Here is a 24,393-nt window from a genome sequence, read left to right on the forward strand (position 1 = left end):
CTAGTCCCTTCCAGAAGATTGTGTTGAATGTAATTCCTTCATTTATACAAATAAACTTTATTTGGATTAGTAAGCCAGTAGATCATGTACATTTACAATACAAATATTTACAATCGGTACTGACACATAAATCATGATTCCAAGCTTAATAAAACAACTCAAGCCTTAAAAAGACACCATTATATTCCACGATAAAGTGATAAATGCATCATAATTTAATATCTTTATTACAAAGACAATGGCTAAAATATCCCCCAAAAATCTGAACAAAAAACCATGCCCACCACATGATTTTCATTCTTACTGCAGCCTTCAGCTCCTTCACGGCCATGCCCTCCATAAGTAATGTGCCATGGCATGTTGCAGTGGTATTGCAGTGTTATCCTGGTGCAACAATAATGCTTGAACATGGCTCAAGCCCCAAATTCACAAAGAAGTGGCTCTAACCCTTTTGTCCTTAGATATAAATAGAGTAGCCAAAATCAAATAAAGTGACTCTCATCCTCAAGACCCTGCTTATCATCGGAAAAGTTTTTCTTGATGTAAAGGAAGCATGGAAGTTGAGGATTGGTTCAGTCAAGGAAATTTGTTGTTTTCTACTCACATATAACGTTTACAGTAGTCTGACCTGGTGTGGAACTCAACATCTTACTGACCGTCCTCCAAATGGGCACATTTCGACAAAGCGTTTCTTTACGTTCGTGATGACTTTGATAACCTCTCTGTTTCAGCCCGTAGCCCTAATTCCATTTAAGTGATTTCAAATAAAATAGATTTGGGGCAGCACCACACCTGGAAAAAACCTAATGCTATGGTTTGCCCATCGGTTGACCCAAAACAACAATGACTTCATGGCTGCCAAAGTTTAATTCTCACAGTCCCAGTTTCCCTCATAAGAGGTAAAAGTGGGGTACATTTTGGTATAATTTTAAGGTTTGACATTCCCCAGAGTTCAGCACCAAACACAGTGCTACGTTATGCCTTTACATTGTATGTTGCGAGATGTGATAACATTTGGGCTCCACCCCTCTTAAAATCAGTCATGGCCGGTGCAGGTAAGCGCGGTGGGTCACTGGGAGAGGGTGGGAGGGGGGAAAGTCGACAGATGACGCAATAGGAAAAATTAAATAAATAAATAAAACCTACTCCGCCCTCTGGCCCCAGCCCCGCTCCTCCCTGCTCCACCACCTCACCATGCTTACCTGCACCGGCCACGACGCCTTAAAATCAAAAATTGTACTACTCTGTGAGACTAACCAGAACAATGTTACCCTTAATCTGCATGTAAATTGTAATAGTAATTGCACCTGAGTCCTACACACGCAAACTCAGAAACAATTTTGAAATGGGTATGCTTAAATTTTTTGGTCTTTTTCGAAATGTAGTTTCTACCAACAGCCACATTCTAACAAATGCTCACTATGATTCCATGGCTGGCAAGAAAACATGTAGAGCCTGATTCACAAAGCTAAATGTATACATATTTGTATGAGTTAACATTTATTTGTGTGTTTACAAACTACGAGTTAATAGTATGTTTATAACTGCAGAGACTCCATAGTCGGGCAAGGGAACTCCAGAAATAAAAAATAGGACATGCTTATCTTTTCAAGTGCAGAGTTGTTCACCCCAACTGAGAAATCTCCACAGTTGGAAACTTACTATTTACTAGTAGTTTGTGAACAGAAAAAAAGTAAACTTCCACAAAAGTGTAAGTTTGTCTTTGGGAATTAGGCCCCAGGCCTGTGCATTTCAAATCCAATTCTAAACATCTAGTGAAAAAAGAGAAGTATAAAGATTTTTTTTTAAATTGGAGATGATAGTAACATTAGTTGCAAAATTGTGAACTGCAAAAGGTGTTAGATGATGGTGATCTTGAATCTATGACATAATATCGAGAATGCAAATATCGACAGACAAAACTTCGGCGCTGGAATATCGAAAGCAAGTATATCGACACCCTATCTACAACATGGTAAGTACAAAAATATCGAAATTCAAATAGCGATGTTAAAAATATCGTAATTAAAAATATCGGTTTTTTTCAGTAAAAAAAAGTTACATTAAATAAATTATACTTATATATAATTAAAACGTATTTAAAATGTTGTTATAATGTTTAAAATGAATAAATAATACATATTTAATATTAAACATTTAATTAAAAATAAACATACAATATATAATATATACTTAATTAAGATATATATATTTATTAAATTAATTAAAAATATTAACAAATACTATAAATTAAAGATACATCAACACTCATAAAATAATAGCATAAATAATAATAAATAATTATATTTAATAAATAACAACAATTAAATATACTTTCAATATTTTAAAAATTAATTAAATACAACATTATGTAACATATTAAATACATAAATAAATATAAATAATATTGGATAGCGTAAGGGTAAAAATTACTATTCAAACTCCAAAGGGTGCAACAGTAGGGAAAGCGTTGGATAGCGTAAGGGTAAAAATTACTATTCCCACTCCAGTAACTGCAATAGTAGGGAAAGCGTTGTATAGCGTAGGGGGAAAAATTACTATTCCCACTCCAGAGATTGCAACAGTAGGGAAAGCGTTGGATAGCGGGTGGGTAAAAATTACTATTCCCACTCCAATGAGTGCAACAATAGGGAAAGCGTTGGATAGCGTACGGGTAAAAATTACTATTCCAACTCCAGAGGGTGCAACAGTAGGGAAATCTTTGGATAGCATAGTGGTAAAATTACTATTTCAACTCCAAAGAGTGCAACAGTAGGGAAACAGTTGGATAGCGTAGGGTGAAAAATCACTATTCCCACTCCAGAGAGTGCAACAGTAGGGAAAGTGTTGGATAGCGTACGGGTAAAAATTACTATTCCAACTCCAGAGGGTGCGACAGTAGGGAAAGAGTTGGATAGCGTAGGGGTAAAATTATTATTCCAACTCCAAAGAGTGGAACAGTAGGGAAAGAGTTGGATAGCGTAGGGGGAAAAATTACTGTTCCCACTCCAGAGAGTGCAACAGTACGGAAAGCGTTGGATAGCGGGTGGGTAAAAATTACTATTCCCACTCCAAAGAGTGCAACAGAATGGAAAGCGTTGGATAGCGGATGGGTAAAAATTACTATTCCCACTCCAGTGGGTGCAACAGTAGGGAAAGCGTTGGATAGCGTAGTGGTAAAATTACTATTCCAACTCCAAGGAGTGGAACAGTAGGGAAAGAGTTGGATAGCCTAGGGGGAACAATTACTATTCCCACTCCAGAGAGTGCAACAGTAGGGAAAGCGTTGGATAGCGGGTGGGTAAAAATTACTATTCCCACTCCAGTGGGTGCAACAGTAGGGAAAGCGTTGGATAGCGTAGTGGTAAAATTACTATTCCAACTCCAAGGAGTGGAACAGTAGGGAAAGAGTTGGATAGCCTAGGGGGAACAATTACTATTCCCACTCCAGAGAGTGCAACAGTAGGGAAAGCGTTGGATAGCGGGTGGGTAAAAATTACTATTCCCACTCCAGTGGGTGGAACAGTAGGGAAAGCATTGGATAGCGTAGGGGTAAAATTACTATTCCAACTCCAAAGAGTGCAACAGTAGGGAAAGCGTTGGATAGCGTAGGGATAAAATTACTATTCCAACTCCAAAGAGTGGAACAGTAGGGAAAGAGTTGGATAGCGTAGGGGGAAAAATTACTATTCCCACTCCAAAGTGTCCAACAGTAGGGAAAGCGTTGGATAGCGGGTGGGTAAAAATTACTATTCCCACTCCAGTGGGTGCAACAGTAGGGAAAGCGTTGGATAGCGTAGGGGTAAAATTACTATTCCAACTCCAAAGAGTGCAACAGTAGGAAAAGAGTTGGATAGCATAGGGGGAAAAATTACTATTCCCACTCCAGAGAGTACAACAGTAGGGAAAGCGTTGGATAGCGGGTTTGTAAAAATTACTATTCCCACTCCAAAGAGTGCAACAGTAGGGAAAGCGTTGGATAGCGGATGGGTAAAAATTACTATTCCCACTCCAGTGAGTGTAAAAGTAGGGAAAACGTTGGATAGCAAGTGGTTACAAATTACTATTCCCACTCCAGTGGGTGCAACAGTAGGGAAAGCATTGGATAGCGGGTGGGTAAAAATTACTATTCCCACTCCAGTGAGTGCAACAGTAGGGAAAGCGTTTGATAGCGTACAGGTAAAAATTACTATTCCAACTCCAAAGAGTGCTACAGTAGGGAAAGAGTTGGATAGCGTAGGGGGAAAAATTACTATTCCCACTCCAGAGAATGCAACAGTAGGGAAAGCGTTGGATAGCGGGTGGGTAAAAATTACTATTCCCACTCCAGAGAGTGCAACAGTAGGGAAAGCGTTGGATAGCGGGTGGGTAAAAATTACTATTTCCACTCCAGTGAGTGCAACAGTAGAGGAAGCGTTGGATAGCATAGGGGTAAAATTACTATTCCAACTCCAAAGAGTGCAACAGTAAGGAAACATTTGGATAGCATAGGGGGAAAAATTACTATTTCCACTCCAGAGAGTGCAACAGTAGGGAAATCGTTGGATAGCGTGTGGGCAAAAATTACTATTCCCACTCCAGAGGGTGCAACACCAGGAAAAGCGTTTAATAGCGTAGAATTTTATTTTAACATACTTATAAATTATTCTTTTAATTGAAATAATGTTTAAATAATAATTTAAATACATCAACATCAATAAAATGCAATTACTAATTAATAAAACCAATGAAATTTAAAATAATGAATTGACAATAAATTAACAACAAACACCATTTAATAATAATAATTAAATATTACTCACCAAATAATTAAAATAATAAGAATAACTATTTATCATAAAAATAAAAAATATATTTAATTTAATTTACAATTAAAATATAAGAAACAATATACAAAATATAAAAAATATTTATAACAGTTTACCAATTAATTAATGATTTTTTCTAGTTATTAAAAAATAATTACGATTTAAGAATATGAATTCCCATTTAAATAAATGTATTATGTTTAAAATTAATTATTTGCCAATTAATAATTAATTCATACATTAATTATCAGTAAAAAATTTGTTTAAATATTTAAATATTTACAATTAAATTACTTCCCACCCAATACCCCTATAAAACTACAACACGCTCCAATACTAAAACATCACATTTAATAAAAATTAACAATAATTACCAATTAAATAATTAATTTATCAACTACAATAGTTAATTGCCAATTAATAAATATTTACTAATTTAATTATACATTAAAATAATTAATTAATTACAATAAAATCACTTCCCACCCTATTCTCCTATAAACCCACAACATACCGCTCTGATACTAAAACATAACATTTAATAAAAAATAGCATTAATTACCAATTAAATAATTATGTTATCAATTAAAATTATTAATTGCCAATTAATAATTAAATTAATAATTATTTACACATAACAAAATCTTTCATTATTTACAATTAAATTACTTCCCACCCTATTCCCCTATAAACCCACAACCCGCTCCGGTACTAAAACATAACATTTAATAAAAATTCACATTAAATACCAATTAAATAATTATTTTCTCAATTAAAATAATTAATTGCCAATTAATAATTAAAATAAAAATTAATTACACATAAAAAAATCATTCATTTTTTACAATAAATGACTTCCCACCCTATTCCCCTATAAACCCACAACCCGCTCCGGTACTAAAACATATAATTTACTTAAAAATAATTTATTAATATATAAAAAGAAAAACACATATAATATAAATTAATTTAAATACTTAACAAATACATATAACACATACATAATAAAAAACATAAAAATAATACAAATATCGATATTAGTGACATTGAAATTAGTTACATCGATATTAGTGACATCTAAATTAGTTACATCGATATATATGCTATCGATATTACTAACTTCGATATTACTTACATCGATATAAATAATTTCGATATTACTTATCTTAGGATCGATATTCTGTCCAACGATATTCTTGACATCGATATTCATGACCTTCGAAATTTCAAACACGATATTTTGGTAGGTCGATATTTAGAACTCGATATTTTGACTGTGTACCGGTGATCTTGAATACAAATCTCTAATGATGCACTTTTTTTAAGCTTACTTCACAGTGAACTCTACTGTTTACATGTTGCTTTACTTGCTCCTACAAAGAGGTTGGGCCCTGTTCTGGCCACCAGCAACACACACTCGCCACTCTCAATCAAGTAGCGAGGCTGGAAGAGCACCCTGCCTCCTAACTTCTGATTGGACAAAAGGACCTTCAAAAACAGTGTCCGGCTAAGATGTTATGTTTTAACAACTTATTGTCACAGAGCATTTACAGAAACTGTTTACATGCTTCTTTTCCTGCTTCTATAAGGAGGTGACATCTTGTGAGGAATACAGGTATCCCTTACTCACTATTTGCAATCTATAAGACAAGGTGGGGAGAGAGTGCTCTATACCCCCTGATACCTTGGCTGGCATTACATATAGGGTGCACTGTTACAACTTTCAAATGGATGTGCCTGGCACAGACAGCAACAGTCACTTTATTACAGTTATGTGCTGCCCCAATGCAGCCTATTACCTGTAATAAGGCCCTGGAGGCATTGCATTAGTGAGAGACCAGCTGTTTGAAACCACCAGTTCGACTTTCCCTGGCGAGGCAGAAACCCGTTCTGCATTTGAAATCGGGGCAAAGATTCACTTGCAGTAGGGTTCAATGAGTGACTGCACCTGCTTGCCGGGGGAATTCTGGGGATTCCATAATACACCTTTTCTAGGACTCCTTGTGCTACACGTGGACCAGCACAGTCTGTATTACAGAAGATGCTGCACAAGCATCTGCATCTCCTGTTATACCAAAGTTCTTGGAAGGCAAAAACACCACTGTCTACTCCTGTTGCACTCCTGCAGCAGTTACTGTGATATGGCCATACCATTTGGACAAGTGCACCTTCAAAAGCAGAGACCTGCTATCGTGCCGTCTGGCCAAAAGTCTAGACAAACCGAGGGCAGTAGACTGTAAAACCCAGGTGCAGTTCGGATGCCTTTATAGATTGTCTTACAATTTAAAGATCCATAACATCAAACTTGGAAGAAGAAGGTAGCAACAGGGCTTTGAATCAAGCAGTTATTTCAGTTAGTCTTGTACACTGAACAAGGGGAGGAAAGAGGCGAAAGGTATTAACGATTCTCAGAGAAATTTGGTCTGTGGGTATAACAAACTGTTGCAATGACAACTGGGGGAAGATTAGGTGCTGAACCACCGATATACACGTGGATGAGCCCTCCTTACTACCATTTTACTATACCCCAAAGACTGAAGTGACAGGTGGAAAAAGGAGTGGCAATGAACTTTTTTACAACCACCTCTCAACAAGGAGGTTACAACTCATCCCCAAACAATGATATGCTGAAAGCATGAAAATAATCTTTGAGGACCCTTTCAGACGTCTTTCTTTTAGAATATCTCATCTCACTTGAGATGCCAGTGAGCAAGGGTGCAGATAAGGGGCCAGCCCTAATCCACCAGAAAGAGCTCCATTCCAGCCCATATCAGCAGTGTGTAGAAGGTTTAATGTCATAAATGAGTTGCATACTCCTGAAGACAGGGATGAGGATTCCCATTTAAAGCAAAAGAGAGTGCATGCAGAGATGCAAAGTGAGGCGAAGGAAAGCACCAGTTCCCCGATGAACTCTGTGGAACCCCATGATGGGGACTTACATGCACTGCTGCCATTTTACTTTTCTTTTTATTGCAGTTTTGTCCATATTGATAGTTTAGAAATATGAGCTAAAGTCATGATCGTGCTTAGAGTCAAAGCAAGATGCAAGACCAGACCATCAAAAGTTTAATAATTTATGATGTGGGTTCTACTTAAATATATTCATTATTCATCAGCCAACTGGCCATTGTCAATATATTGTAATTATTCATATGGAAAAATTAATTCATCTGTCAAAAGTACATTAAATATATTCCAAGTACTTTTTCAAGCCATTTTGTAGCATATCACCCCATAAAATAATCAGTAGTTTTTTTCAATTATGAGACACCTTAATGATGTCGGTAAAGAGTGCTCTGATTGCGCATTACGAAGTGGGTGAACAGGCTACAACAAGATTTAAATATTTTTGAGGCCTAACAAACAAGAGTGCAGCTATTATTAGTGCCGCGGGTGCAGTGGCACCAAGGGAAAGGAATCTGAAGATGCCAATACTCCCTAATTATGGCTATCTTGTGCTACCCAGCAAAGGAGGAGAGGGACTCATTTCCTAGCTTGAGCTGGAGCCCATAGCAGCCTTGCTGAGCCAATGCTGATGAAGAGTCTAATATTCAACCAGCACACATTACACGTATAGACTACATCCTCCTATATGAATACATTTTTATAAATACAATATCTGTGACCATTCTCCTGCATAGTTAGAAATCTGTAGAAGCAAAACCTCTACAATTGCCCTTTAATTTAAATGAGCTTTGATTGACAAACCAATGGACAGTCAATATATAGAGAGGAATTGTGTGCACTGCAGCTGCACTGTATATACTAGATGTTGGCTTTAGGGGGCTATTTGTGGACTGGCTTGTGGTGACCTATTAAAAAAAATAAGAGTATATATTTCTACATGCATTGCCCGGCTGGATTTCACATTTCCCTGCCATTACTAAACTGTATTGCACATTTTACACTGGTGTGGGAAACATCATTATGAAGACCATTTAATTGGTTTGACAGTGGAACTTTACGTTTTGGGTAGCCTCCCCACAACACTGTCTATGGACCCCTTGTCCCGATCCTCCACCTCCTGAATTGTCACATCACCACCAGGCCGTGCGGCATCCTTCTCCTTCTCCTTACCACCTTTAGAAAACATATTGGCAATTGACGCGGTAGCCTGGCGGGTCCTAGCCACTACCTATTGCTTCTTCTTCACCAGCTCCGCCAGGGGCGTTTGATTTTTTCGCAGGATTTCGCCTTCCTCAGCCACCACCGCCGCCCCTTCCATCCAAGCTTTCTTTTTCGACAGTGCCGCTTTTGCCCCGTATTCATTTTTGGGGCCATAGCTCCCCTTCGCCTCTCACTCCTGCGGCACCACAGGCTTTGCAAGCCCCGACTCCTGCTGCCTCCTCTGGACTCCGCATTGAGCTCCGCTCCGCTGCCTTGTGCAATAGCTCCGCCCTCCTGTATTCACGAGGAGCCTACGGCAGGGAGAGAAGACAGCCACGGCCAGAGCCAGCACCCACATCAGCTGTTTTGCCGATCCGCCACAGGTAAGGGCAGAAATCATCGTCATCCGGGCATCAGATTAATACCAGTTACTTTCGATGTGTGAGGTTTCGTGGCTGCATTAAAAACGGTTCCTTAAGGCTCTGCCCTCATCCTCACAGCTCCGCTGTAAACGGCCACAACTACATGGCCGCCATCTTGCTTCTAGATCCCCCATGCAGACCTCTTCATACCCCCCTACTGCCCGAAGAAATAGATTACACCTCAGCCATCCCGCCAGCAAAGGCAACTACTCAGAGAGCCCCCAAAGGGACCCCCCAGTCAGGAGAGAGTCTTCTGGGATCAGACACGGGGAAAACAGCTACAAATACACCCACAATCACAGGAACCACAGTTGAAATTAACAGTACCCAAGAGCAGCACGAGCTGGCCGTGACAGTTGTCGTGGTTCAAGAGGCTCAGCCAGCCTTAGAAACCCCCAAAGTAAGGGGGGCGGATCTGACTGAGGAGGGAGCCATGATTAATGCTGGCGGTCTGGATGTAGAAATTAGTAATGCCACCTTGGGAGCTGGTAAAGATAAGGAGAAAGTCCCAAGTGAATGCTTCTTTTCAGTATTTGAGGGGACCGAGTGGTTTGATGAGGACGATGATCGCAGCTCCTACTTGGAGGACAGTAACCCGGAATCTGAGAGTGACCCCGAGCACGAACTTCCAGCGACAGCAGTTAGATCTTTTGCTGTATCAAAGGGGCAAGAACATCCTCAGCGTGAGTTAAGATGAGATCACTCACCTGCAATGCCTTTGCAGGGTAGCCCCTGTGTTGAATCAACCCAAATCCCGCTCTTGAAGGTAATCCATCAAGAAATTATCGCACACAGGGAGGAAACTCGCCAGGACAGTCGCAAATCTCAAGCCGCGATGAGAAAGATGCAGGGCGTGGTGAGAAAGCTGTCTAAAGCCTGCACTAATATGGGGGACAGAGTATCAAACCTCGAGGAGTGAGTGGTGTCAACGGAAGCCGAGGTCGCGGCTGCCACCAGCAAGGTTGATGTTCACTGCTCTCAAGTAGCAGATATCTAGTGGAAGCTTGAAGATATGGAGAACAGGCTCAGACGGAACAATCCTAGGATCCTAGGAATACCTGAGGGGGCTGAAGGATCGGATGTCAGAGCGTACATTATCAAGCTCTTCGAGCAGGCATTTCCTGAGCTTTCCAGCTGGAACTGGTCTGGAGAAATCCAGCGAGCACACCGTACTCCCTTTAAAATACGCAGAAATGCGAGGGAAGGAGATAAACCCAGGGCGATCTTAATCTTCCTGGGTAACTTTGTTCTGAGGCAGACCATTGCAGAAAAGGCTAGACCAGACGCGAAGAGGACCAACGAAGGGGTGTCATTCTTTGTCCGCCCAGACTTTTGCCATACAACCGTTGAGAGACGCTGGAGATTGAGTCAAATGATCAAGCCCTTTCAGGAGAAGAAGATGCAGGCCTACCTGATAAATCCAGCCCAATTAAAGATAATAAACGAAGGGAGGACACAATACTTTGCATGAAAGTGTGTGCTCATGTAACGTAACTGGAAAATATGTAAAGCGCTCTGATACCTGATTCGGTTTGGGTCTAGTTCGCGCTATATAAAACTCTGCAAAAAAAAAATAGAAGGCTATAAGGGGCAACAAGCTTATTTGTATTAGTTTTTCTTAATATAGTCCTCACTGATTCTACCGTAAACCATCACGTGCACAGACTAGGACTGAGCGCTTCACGAGAGAGGGTGCAGGGGTGTCTACAGGGGGGGCTTGGGGTTGAGTGGGGTGTAGAGGGTGGGAATGGGGGGAGGGGAGGGAGGCAAGGGGGAAAACTAAAAAAAAAAAGGAGATAATTTGGTGCGTTGTAGATTTTCTTTGTTTCTTGCTCGGACTGGGTAATGGCCCAGGTAAGACCTGGTTACAAATGTTTCAGAAAAGCGAAGGTGGTAATCTAGATCAACAAAATGTTGAACATTAGAATTTGTACAGTTAATGTGGGCGGGCTGAATGACTGGAGGAAGCGTCAAAGGCTGGCTCATTTTGTCAAATATAATGGAATTGATGTACTGTGCCTTCAAGAGACCCACCTACCATGGGCAAAAAGGAACCTGATGTATATTAGAGGCTTTCAGCTGTTGGCATGTTCATCGCAAACGTCGTCAATCAGGGGAGTTGCAATTTTAGCAAGATCATTCTTAGGGGGGGGCCAAGCGGTCTAAAGCTGATTGTCTGGGGAGATGGATAATAGCTGAGCTCTACATAGGTTATACATTGTGTGTAGTCTATGGGTCAAATCAAGACGATCCGTAGGTCTATGATATCTTGGAAGGAAAGCTAGCCAGCTGGCCCACCCCTACTATAGTCTGTGGAGATCTAAACATCCCTGTCGATTGGTATAATCAATCTGTATATGTAGGACGGAAACCTAGAGTGTTCCGGGCATTGAATGCTCTCATCAGTTCACATGGGATGAAGGATGTTTGGGGGGATAAGGAGCTGCATAACCCCGGTTTTACATATTTTTCGAATCCTTTCCAGAAATACACCAAGCTAGACTACTTTTTAATCTCCTCTTCAGAAATGAATAAGGTTGGCATTAAGAAACTCCCAAAAGCAATTTCGGACCATAATCCGTTGATTCGGTCCTGTGAATTGGATAAGGTAGAAAGGAAAAAAACTAGTTGGACATTTGAAAGGAGGCTATTAGCAGATAACAGATTCGTAGAACATCTCAGGAAATGGACAGGGGAATTTTTTGATGCAAACCGGTACAGTACGTCGCAAAATGGCGTATGGGAAGCATTCAAAGCGGCCCTAAGGGGAGAATCCATAAGTTGTTCGGCAAGTGAAGGAGAGAGGATAGGAGAGAGGTAGAGAGACTCATGGGGGAACTAGCAGAAGCAGAAGAGCAGCATATCAATGATATTGGACACGGGGTGAATGGTGTTGAGAGCCAAAGAAAATTGATGATTATTAAAGCAGAGCTACAGAAAATGATAAAGGAGAAGGCAATCAGTGAATATCAAACCTCGAGGGCAAAGCGATACAAAACGGGGGAGCAGGCAGGTAGGGCTCTGGCGTTACAACTTAGATAGGATAAGGTCAAGAATATAATCTCTAGTATACATGAGGATGGCAAAGAGTATACTGAGCCAAAGTAAATACTATGGGTTTTTAAGAACTTTTATCAAACATTGTATGACGAGGAGGGCTGCTCTAGCCACCAGAGTGAGGAGAGTGGTGATGAAGGCCCAATATTGGATGAACTGGGTAGAGAAGAGCTGGACAGAGGTCTGACTAGGAGTGAGATTACAGTCGCATTACAGGAGTTAGCAGCCGGCAAAGCTGCAGGTCCCGACGGAATTCCCTTGGAGGTGTACAAAAGCATTGAAACCGAGATCAACCCATTGCTGTTGGACCTCTTCAACGGTATATTGTGTTCAGGTGTAATTCCAGATTCTTGGAAGGAAACAAACATAATCGTATTTCATAAGAAGGGGAAACCAAAGGAAAACCCAGAGTCATACTGCCCAATCTCACTTATCAACGCAGATACAAAGCTGTATTCTAACATTTGGGCTAAAAGATTGGGCAGGATCATTGGCGGTCTCGTCTCCCTGTGGCAACATGGGTTTGTTCCAGGGTGAGGTACGACGGACCATACTAGACGAGCTATAGCGCTGTTCGATGCCCATGGTGCCGCGGGGGGGGGAGGGAGATGGCCATGATCCTCCTCGACGCGGAGAAAGCATTTGACCGCTTGGTCTGGGATTATCTTTGGGGTATTCTGACTGGTAGAGGCTTTGGTTGTAAAGCTATGAGAGCTCTTAAAGCAATGTATAAACATCCGGTAGCCCGAATTTTAGTAATGGGAGAGGGCTCTGAGAAGATAGTAATTAAGAGGGGGACGCGTCAAGGATGCCCCTGCTCCCCGATTCATTTTTCATTATACATTGATCCCTTGATCCAGAAGATCTTAGGTTGTCCACATATCAGCCCAGTGGTGCTTAATGGATATGTAAACAAGTTGCTAGCCTATGCCGACGATCTGGCGGTAATAACCACTGATCCGCAGCAGGCGATGCCAATCTTGGCCCAATTGGCGAAGGACTTTGGTAGCCGGTCAGGGTACTTACTAAACGAAGGGAAAACACAAATAATCTGTACTAAAAATATCATTAAGGCAGATGCTAGATTTGTGGATTTGGCTGTATATCTCGGGGTGAGAGTCAACGCCTCAGTCGATAAGATTGTCGCAGATAACTATCTGCCACTTATTAAAATGATAGAAGCCGATTTGAAAAGAATAGACGTGTTACATAGGAAAGGTAAACGTTTCAAAAATGACAATGTTTCCCAAAGTTTTGTATCTGTTTCGGGCTATACCACTTTTGTTAGAGGAGAGAGTAATCAAAAACTTGGAATCAATTTTTATAAGGTTTATTTGGCAGTATGGTAAGGCTGGTTGGCCATGCCAAATCCTAGGCTATATTATTGGACTTGCCTCTTGACACAAATGACTATCCTTTTTCAATCAGATTTAAGCCTGGCTGTTGGTAATCGAGATAATCAGTGTCCCCCTTCCATTTTTGAGCTTTTATTGGGGAGAAAGGCTATTGGTCAATTGATGTGTGAAGTTGACCGTAGGTACTATAAGAGGGCCCGGTATAAGATCTTGGAAGGGGCGTGGGAGACTTGGAAGGTGACCCAAAAGTTTTTGAATATTCCAAAGATAAACGCATACCTTCATTTGTGGAACTCTAGCCGTTTTCCCCATTTTGGTACGGATAGGAATTGTGTGTTCTGGAAGGAGCATGGTGTGAAGATTTTAGGGGATATTATGGTAGGAGATGATATCCTTGGGTTTGAAGCAATTCAGCAGAAGTATGGTATCCCTCCTAATCATTGGTTCTTGTATGGTCAGATTGTACGAGCCCTGTCGGCTTTCAGGCCCAGGATTTCTCTGATAACAGGTAATCAAATGATCGATTATTTAGTAAGAGGGGGCAAGAAGATCAAAATAGTATACAATCATCTTCTGTTGGGAATTCAAGATGACCTGGAGAAATCTGAATCAGCACTGGCGTCGAAGCTGGGGGACCCAGACGTCGATCTGGATCTAGCCCTACTTCTAAATAAGAAATTATTTCGGTCCTCAAACCTGAGGGCACAGCATTATAAAACATTGTTTAACCTTTATCATACCGCTGCGTAGCTGTTTGTTTGGGGGGTTAGGGAGGATGATAGGTGCCCTAGGTGTAATGTTGGCCCTGCAGATCTATTGCATACCATTGTGATATGCTAGCCCCAATTCGTAGGGAGATTATGAAATTCTGGGAGGGGCTGCTAGATCATAAAATCAATCTATCCCCTACCTCGATGTTATTAGGCACTGATGGAAGCAGAAGCCTTGGTTTTTATCTCGGTGGCGGTACTCCGGATCCTTATCTCCACGGGATGGAAAGATACCACCGCTCCCTCTTTCCAAATGTGGCTCGCTAGATTATTGGGTATGCATAATATAGAGTCTTGTTTATATGAACAAAAGGGAAAAAAAACTCGGGAAATGGGTAGAAGTATCTGGGCCACACTTAAAAAGTGGAGGGATTCAAGACTTTAATAGAATGTTCTATCAACAAATGCCAAATGCTTATATTAATTGTTGGAATTTTAACACCGGGGCAGTTTTTAGCTAAGAGCTGTTCTTATGTTATATATGCTTTTACCACCTGTTTTGGGCTTTTATTATAGCCTTATAGCCCACCGTAGAGGGCTATACCGGCTATTAAAGGCCCTCTCCAGCGTTAAAGGCCCCAAACCGAAGGCGAGGGCCTTTCACAAGAGAGAGGGACTTTAATAGCGGTATAGGCCATCTACGAAGGGCTATAAGGCTATTAGAACATTCTGTCACTAGAGGACAGAATGTTCTAACAAAAAAAACAAAGCCTTTTGGAAGCGTGAGAGGATTGGAATCCCCTCAGGCTCCCTGAAGCCTTTGTTCACAGCCAGAGCTGTGAACAAAGAAACATTGGAATGTTGGAGCTCCAGGCTTATACCAGCCATTATAAGCCCAGAGCACTCCATTGTTTTCAATGGAGCTCCCAACATTCCAATGTTCTAATACTCATTAACTGTTCTGAATATGTATGATGATATCTGTTTTTATAAGGAATAAGGAATTTGCATCTGTTTCTTTTTATTGCACCAGAAAATCTCAATAAATATATAAAAAAAAAAGGATCATTACGTTTTGGGGCAAAGTGCATATTGGGGCAGAGTGCATATTGGGCCAACCTTTGGAAAATGACACAGTTTGAACATTTCTCACAATGTTTAAAGCATGTTCGTTTTATTCTCTCCCAAAATGGCCATTTTCAATATGATTGGACTTGTGTCTCTCCTGGGATCCAGTGGACATCAGTCTCCACTCCCAGTTGCCCAAAGCCCATCCTCTCTTCTTGTGTACAGCTCTGTGTTTTACTCTTCCCTATTCCTATTGCTGGATTGCTCTTTTTGTATTCAATTCCCATGCTGTCTCTCAACCCATGCTCACTTTTGTGTGCTCTCTCCTGTTGCCCGTGTTAGCTGTTGTGGCCAGGGCCGGATTTAGTGCATGTGGTCCCTGGTGCGACAATCTTTTTTGTCACCCCTTCTGGACCTCATTCTATGGATTTCCTCACTACCATACGCCAACAGTGTCCCTTAGCTCGCCATAGCCCCTCTGTCAAAAGCATTTCATTTGTTATATTTAGCACTACTTTCATTTCATTACATTAGTCTTTATTTCGATTTAGAAATCATAAAAGACAACATAATAAAAAAGACTAAACATTACACAATTGAACCGATACATTAGCATTACATTCGGCAAATTATCATGATACCACAAAGCAGTACAGGGTTTGGACCAATTATCTATTGTCCATACACTCGTTAAAACAATAAATTAAGTAAATTGATTGTAAAATTTCATATGTTTTGACATCAATTTAAAATATGTACAGTTCATTACCCAAGGATAAAAGTTTATATTTAAAATCAGACAATACGCTTTCTGAGTGTTACACAAACAACTTATATCTGTAAGTATATGTTGGGTGGCATGATCACGTTTAGTTAGTTTAAGATATCAGACAATTTGACTATTTAAACACAATTTACGTGCTCGGATTATCCACATCCAGTGGAGAAACTTGGCAATAGCTATAACCACAGGTTGGGAATTATCAGAACGAAGAATCCGTAAGGACTCACAACCTGTTTTAAGACCTAGCTGTAAACAGATAGGTTTTAACCAAGTTTGCCTAGGGGCTTTGTACTCGGGGCAAAAACAAAGTATATGAACAACGCTTTCTCGTTGGGTGGGACAGAAAGGACAGCTAGTATTACATTCGCCGTTCCATTTAGCCGTAAAGGAATTAAAGGGGAATGTGCCAACCCTGAACTGGTGATATTTATTCCGGTCCACAGGGACGGTAATCCAGTCCCAGTAACTCTCACGAGCAGGAGAATGTTTTAATTCCAAAAACTCAATGGTTAGCGACGGACTGGAACAGCGACCAAAACGCTTGAATGAAACCATGTTCCAGTATAATTCTCTAAGAATTTTCCTTGGGGGGAATGGATTAGCTGTCGTGTCTTCCCACAAAAACGATAAACCCATAGCAGAGTATGTTGCCCTTGCCTCCCTCATCCATGGGATTTTATGAGCCCTATCAGCATCTCTGACTTCGAGGAATGCCCGAGCATACTGGGAGAGTTCCGGAGTAACCCACAGTCTCCTCCAGTATGCAACTGGTCGATACCAGGCCAAATCCTCCAAGCGTTGGCAGCCCAAATCATAGAGGAGGGGAGTCAAGGGGGTTGACACAGGAAGACCTGGCACTACTTATATCAGCGTAGAGTGTCATGGCACTCAGAATTTAAACGGTACGGCAGGGGGCCTGTAAAACGGGCATATATTATTTACTCATAAACTAAAGTGACGGTAAAGAAGCAAAGAAGGTGTCCTAGACAACTTTAGGAACACCTTTAGTTTTGAAGACATCTTTCACTAAACATGAAAAAAACATGATAAACTCTGCAAACTTCAGTCTTTTTTTTGAACATGCATGAGAGTTTTAACTTAGTGGATCAGATTACATCACTGCATTGAGAGGCCTTTATTAGCAGTGATAGTTTTCAAACATGATCTTGGAACCATTCATGCTGCCCCCATTCTGAAAGCAATGCCATAAGTGAACCAAGAGACAAGTCATTTGTCAGATGCACCTTGTGTGTAGTCTTGGTTGTTATATAATTGGAAAAACATTATAGTTTATTGCATTAAACAGAATAAGGTTTTGTATAGCACACATCCTCAACTACTATATTTCAAGGGGCTTTCACATGTGGTAATGAAGAAAAAGGAGGCAGGCAAGGGGAAATTAACCAATTTCCTAGGATCACACAATTTGTTCGGTCAAGTGGGAAAGCCAGGACTGACACCAGGTTTTCTGGTTTAAAATTTTGTAATTTAGTCACCAGATGAGTATCTCTTTCCCTCTAACATTTTACATTAGAAGTTAATGTTTTGACTTTCATTTTTGGTGCATGAGAATAGAGCATTGGTGGCTGACAGAATTCACGTAAACGCTCGGTTTGTAGTCCACACCATGTATCTGCTTCACGTACCCCTATGCCCATCTTTCATCTCCCCGACCCCGCCCTGCTGGCATCATAGTGACCCTCAAGCATGCCACAGACAGTACTTTGTAGCCCCAGGGGAAATGTTTGCGACTACCCATGCTCTAACCTCTACCATGCGATTTACATGCACCTCTCTGACAACAGTTTATAGTTCACTGGGCTTAAAAAGGATTGTAACTTATGAAATGCAAGTAACAAAACGATCTCAGTAACCCATTGAGCTATCCACATAAAATACAGCTCTTTGACCTGCATTATACGCATTCTTTGCAGCAGACACACCAGTAAGTCTAATATCTCTATTTAGCTATTGCCATAAAAGTGCACGTCAACAATTTAAAAAGCATAGGTAAAAGCGGCAATGATTCACGCACATGCCATCATCACAATTCATTTTATACATGTCCTAGATAAGCCTCAATTACAATAATGCATACAAAATTTGAAAAATTATAGAAATGTTAAAAAAAAACATATTCATAACATTCCATCTGATACATGCACCCAGGACCTCAATTGCAGCAAACATTCATTTAGTTCTAAGCAGCATACTTTTTTTTAATAGTGCCCAGGGTATGAAACTAATAAGTGCACAACAGATAGAACATAACTCTAGATGCCGTAAAAACTGTTAAGCTCACTTGTAAGACTAAGGGGCTCATTAGGATGGCGGACGGACTTGCGTCCGTCCGCCACCCTAGAGTAGGAGGGACCGTCCGCATGGGCTGCGGCGGTCCCTCCGTGCAAATTAGGATGTGACCGCCACCCTGGCGGTCACATCCTGGATATTTAACATTGCGGCGGGTGCAGCTTCAAGCTGCACCCGCCGCAATGTTAAAAAAGCATACATTGCATATGTATGCAGCAAGCAGCAGGCACCGCGCGGTGCCTGCCGATTGCTGCATACATATGCAGGGGGGTACCATAGGTACCCCCCATGTGCACCCCCCACCTCCCCTTTACCCAGGGGGCCCGCAACGGGCCCCCGCAGTGAAGCACCGTATGCTTTTACACGGCGGAATATCCGCCGTGTAAAAGCATTTCTTTCTGTGCATCCTAATATGGTGGACGGTGTCTGAGAGACACCGTCACCATATTACAGCTTTTCTGCCGTGGTTGTAAGCCATCCTAATGTGGCGGTGGGTCTTTGGTTGGTCCGCTGCGGTTTTTCCGCATCCTCCGGGCCGGCGGTGGATTCCGCCGGCCCAGAGGATGCGGAAAAACCGCTATCCTAATGAGCCCCCTAATATTTTCTGCTCACAAAATTGGAACAAAAATTAAATTCTAGGCATTCTGAAAAGCCTAAAAAAATCATGAAATGTGCAGTAGACTGGGGGCACATACTGTCACAATGACAGCTGGGTAGGACAGGGAAAGGACAGGGAAAGCTACTAAAAGTGCACTGTGCATAGACAGAAATGACTGAGACAAAATCTATGTTGTTGATTTGATATGCAAAATCTATGTTGTTGATTTGATATGCAAACTAAACATGGTTCCAGCCCTACAGTTGTAGAAATTAAAGAATATTTGCTGATCGTATCCATCGATTGTAAGTGGATCACCCGGACTTCAGGACTGTTTTTAAAAAAACAAGTATTTGGCATGTGCTTTGGAATTTTTATTTATTATGTCAGGGGTATAAAAAAAGGTTTGATATCCTCAGCAAAAAAAAACTTGCTTAAAGTAAGATCGGCATGGAAACTTGTCAATTTTGTCCAATTCAATACAATTCCGAGTATTAAATGTGAAAAACTGGAGTATAAAAAATCTTGAGCCAGAGAAGCAAAGGTGGTATTAAAGGTGTTCTTGATATAGGAAATCTCCAATTCATTGTAAATACTATAACTTGTAACACTATTTTGGACTGAAATCAACGTGCATAAAAAGCTGTTATCTAGGCTTTGCAGGATCCCTGTATTGATGAAACTCACATTCTCATCCCTGAGAATTCCATTTACTTTTGTAAATCTGGATCATCTCTTTAATGGACTTCTGGCCTAACCTTTTTGCAAACCTAAATATTCCTATCATTGCCCTTGAGAGGTTCTGTGCTCTTTGATTTATTAGGTTACCCCACTTTAAATTGAGGTCAAAGATGATGCCTAAATAGTTCAAATGTTTGACTTTGGCAACTCTGGGCCCCTCTATCACCTGCAATTTAGATCTAGTATTTTTTGGGCTACTAGTCATAACAAAGGATTTCAAGTGATTAACTTTTAACTAAAGCTCATTCATAAAAGTGATAACAAAATTCTTGTAAAATTTGAAGGCAATTTGAAATTTTTACGATAAGAACTTCATCAACAGTATATGAAAGAATGGAAACGGGGCAATTACCTACTTGAGGCTGATCTTTCCCTTTTCACAATAGCTCACTGTCCAGATCATCTATAAAAAAAGGAATAAAAAGGTGCAAAAATACATCCTTGTCTAATGCTCTGAATCCGACCTAATCAGAAAAGAACATTCCCCATCCAGGCCGTAATGTACTTTCACTAAGGTCCCCTAGTGCAAATGCCTAAGTAGGTCCTCAAGAGAGCTGTCAACTCCCATTTTTTCCATCAATGTCCACAATTTTCCACGATTTACCATGTCAATGAACCTCTCCTGGCGTTAACAAATATCTTGATTAATAGGGATAGGTTTAAAGGTTGTTCTAGTATCATAATGCCAGGATGGAAGCTGTATTGAACTTCTAAAAAAAACTGTTGTGATCTGCCCAGTCCTCTAATTTTTGGAGGATAACCCTCCCTACTTTTTTATGGTGGAATCCGTAAGCTATATATAGTGATAGAAACTTGGCTGGCTCCTATCTCCCTTTATGAAGATGGCTACTATTATAAATTCCCTCCATGACTTTGGCAGATCTCCGTTTATTGCAGCACAGAAAAACATTCGTTATTAACAGTGCCCGCAGCGCAGAGTTCTGCCTAAAAATATCGATGGGGGCACGACCGGGTCGGGTGCTTTGCCTACTACTCATTTTGGTATAACTTTTGACATGTCAATGATTTCAGTCGTTTTACTTACACTAAAGGCATTATCAGGGTTGAAGATAGGAGGATTTGTAAGGTCAGCCTGGGTCAGGGTAACACTCTCTTGGTCAAACACCGTAGGAAAATGATCTACCCAATGATAAGAGTAGATATGACACTCTATCTTTGGCATGCTGTGCTCATTGAAGTACTGTAGATAAACAATTTCTGAAAAAGCCTTTGGGTCCCTAGTTTGAGTAGCTGCCTTCACATCTTCCCAAATCACCTCTTTTCATTCTTCCTTGGGCTGCTCTAATATCAGCATATATGTGTGTCTAGCTATTCTAAAGGCCTCTCTGTTACGGAGTGAAGTTTTTATGATAGATCTAAGGTGTCTATGTGCAGTCGAGCATACAGTATTAAGCCATCTGTGAATAGGGGTGGCCTTTGGGGTTTTGTTGGATGTCAGCATACTAGAGAAAGAGTGGCAAATCTCCTCAGAGCGACTCAGTACTTCCCCATGATGGGCATCAGCTCATAACCAAGTATTGACCTTGTCTCTATTTGCTACTATAAGTTTAGTAAAATATTTAGTTGGATCAACTTTATCCCATTTAATTCGTACTCCCTTGTTTGAAGAATAGCTTAGATTTTTAAACACATTGGTATCTCTGTTCCCATGCAAATCATAATTGGAGCTAATTAACAAGAGGTTGTGACTACTTGTGGAGTTGGTTAGATCCTTAGAGTCTATAATAAAAGGTGCGAGGTCTGAGGATAACAGTATAAAGTCAGCGACACTGCTATTCCCATTGCCTATAAATGTCAGAAGGTAGGCAGTTCCCTCCTGGAAGAAATCTGAAGAGAATAGATTGCTATCAATTATAAGCCAATTTAAAACTTCATCTCCCTCCATCATGAGCATTAATCAACAGAGTTATCTTGATATTTTTATTGATGCATGAAAACTGCTGGACACACAAGGAACTCTGCAGCAAATGCTTATAAACTGATAGGAAATTTCTAAACACTGCACCCCGTAGCACAGTGCCAGCAGCTGTGTCACTGGTCGCAACCCCCTAAAGCCAGCCCTGGTTGCGGCCCTCCTCCATGCTGGCACTGAACTGTGTCCTTCTGTGGCTGCAATTTGTGTTCCCCTGCCTTCACAGCCCTTTACAGCCCTTTATTTGCTGTTACTGTGGCAATCAGGCCTGGTGTCTTGGTCAGGTACTTGGGTTTTCCAGTTTGATCACTCATAACTTTTAGCTGGGGCTTGCTTTTGTAGAATTCTCTCCTTTGCCTCAGAGAGGGATGCTCCTAGTGTAGTGTTCAGTGGGAAGAGGGTGGGTGTAGCGCTGTTCAGAAATATTGCTTTTTATAAATTCAACCATAGAAGTCAGGCTTACACATGCCAATGGTTTTCCTAATGTAGCTTGTGTGCTTCCCTAGAGCTGGGAGCCAAAGCGGCAGTGGGCATTGCTGAGGCCTAAAAGTTAAAGCCATAGCACTGAAAAACCTTATGGAGTTGACCCCTTGTGAAAGGAGGAATCAGGTCTGTGGCGTATGGCCTCTGATGTGTAGAGCCACTGTTTCCTGTTACTGGGAGCATCATGATGATTGAGGGAGGGGTCAACATACCTGAAACCCTATTTGCCACCCTGTGGATTCTTTGGGTCTTCGTGGGAATTCTGAAGTTATCTGTCAAAGGATCACACTATTGAAGGATGACTTTAGGGACTAGTGGTAATTTTTCTTTGGTGGAGGCTGTGGCAATGAGACAATTTCTGGGACTTAAGTACGCAGAGCCACTAAATAATGTAGTCAGTGACTAAAAACTACAGTAGTCTACTGTGACCTCGTTCTACTATGGCTCACTAAACAATAAGAAAGGCAACCAAATGAAATGACAGCAGACCACTTTGACTCGATGAATATCCCAGAACACAAGGAATGCTCACATTCAGAAAATGTTAGTGTGGCATACAAATGATAAGCACTATGTAAATGCCGATGAAATATCGTAACAGAACATAACAAAACAAAATATGATATAATAATGATTCTCTGGTACAAAAATGTAAGGGAAACATCCTTTACAACGCAACTTTTACCACGCAGTGCTTTTACATCGCAACTTTTACAACGCAAACCATTACAACGCATTGCGTTGGGGGGCCCTCTAGGATAGGGAATAGATTTAATTTACTATCCAACACCTTCCCTAGTGTCCACGGGGACTGGAGTTGGAATAGTAAATTAAACTATTCACTATCCAGCACCCCAAAGTGCTATGCGTTGTAATGGTATGCGTTGTAAAAACCGCGTTGTAAAAGCATGCATTGTAAAAGCATGCGTTGTAACGTCATACATCCAAAATGTAAGCATGTTATATGTTGACTTCCGTGTAATTCACTCTTACAGGCGGGGTCTCTCTTAGCTCATGGTGGAGCAATTTTTCACCATAACCTCTGGTGTTCACATGAACCTGTAAAACCTGTTAAATCCGAGAGTTGTTCATGCATAGCCACAATTAAATGTATGCTTATGGAGATGGAGGTGGAGCGATCGCTTCATCCTGTGTGACATACAGAGTGTCAGCCAAAAGAAGACATATTCTCTTAGGCTATGTGCAGGGACCTTTTAAAGCCCTACCTGTTAACAAAGAAACATTTGGCTCCTGAAAGTCTGTACATTTTGAACCACATCTGTTCTAGGTAGGGTTGCTCAAATCGAATTTAAATATCTAAAACAAACCCAATTTCATGATAGACATAACGACTTAAACTCAATGATACATACTCTTAGGTCTTTGTATGGTGGATTACCACTGTTTGCTGGTCAGATACCTCATTAAAAGGCTGGCCCCTGTAACTAAAATATAGAGTGCACCTGCTTTTATGCAAAGAGTGTGTGCACCAAAGGACTCAAAATTAATTAGGTGAATGTGAAAAAAATATTTGTGACCCAGTTCATAAAGTAAAGTTGTATATCGCCCCCACAAGTCTGTGACCTAGCATGGATGGAGATGTACGACTTTTGGAATTCTCCAAACGTTTCTGGTTTATGCTTGGAAACTTCTCCCAGTTGCAGCTTTCAGGCGTAATCCTGTAAACATCATGGGAATTCCCATTTTCTCTTTGGCAGAGGCATTTTACCCAATGCATAATTATATGCTTTGCATAACAAAACATGGTGAAACTCCAGTGCATTCGTGCAATGGCACCGTTATATTTAAATGCCTATCTTCCATTGGAAAAAACATTGCAGTGTGAAGAAACCCCTTTTCCTACATCTACACCAATTTTTGGTTGTTCCCTTTCCTTCCTCACCTTTGAAATGGACAGGGTCAGATTGGCCTCCATGACAATCTGGCAGTCTTTCTGGTTGCTTGTGGGCCTGTTTTATGATCTGGGGAGCCGATTTGTTTCTCTGGTATTGCCACA

At 40.9% G+C, this 24,393-nt stretch overlaps 1 protein-coding gene across 1 annotated transcript in view; it reads right to left on the bottom strand.

Moving 5' to 3' along the window:
- Window positions 1–24,393, bottom strand: part of LOC144827580 (aromatic-L-amino-acid decarboxylase-like) — a 1,238,931-nt gene that overhangs the window by 890,121 nt on the left and 324,417 nt on the right. The window lies entirely within an intron of this gene.

The sequence above is a fragment of the Lissotriton helveticus genome, chromosome 4_1 (assembly GCF_964261635.1).
Source record: "Lissotriton helveticus chromosome 4_1, aLisHel1.1, whole genome shotgun sequence".
Classification (NCBI taxonomy): domain Eukaryota; kingdom Metazoa; phylum Chordata; class Amphibia; order Caudata; family Salamandridae; genus Lissotriton; species Lissotriton helveticus.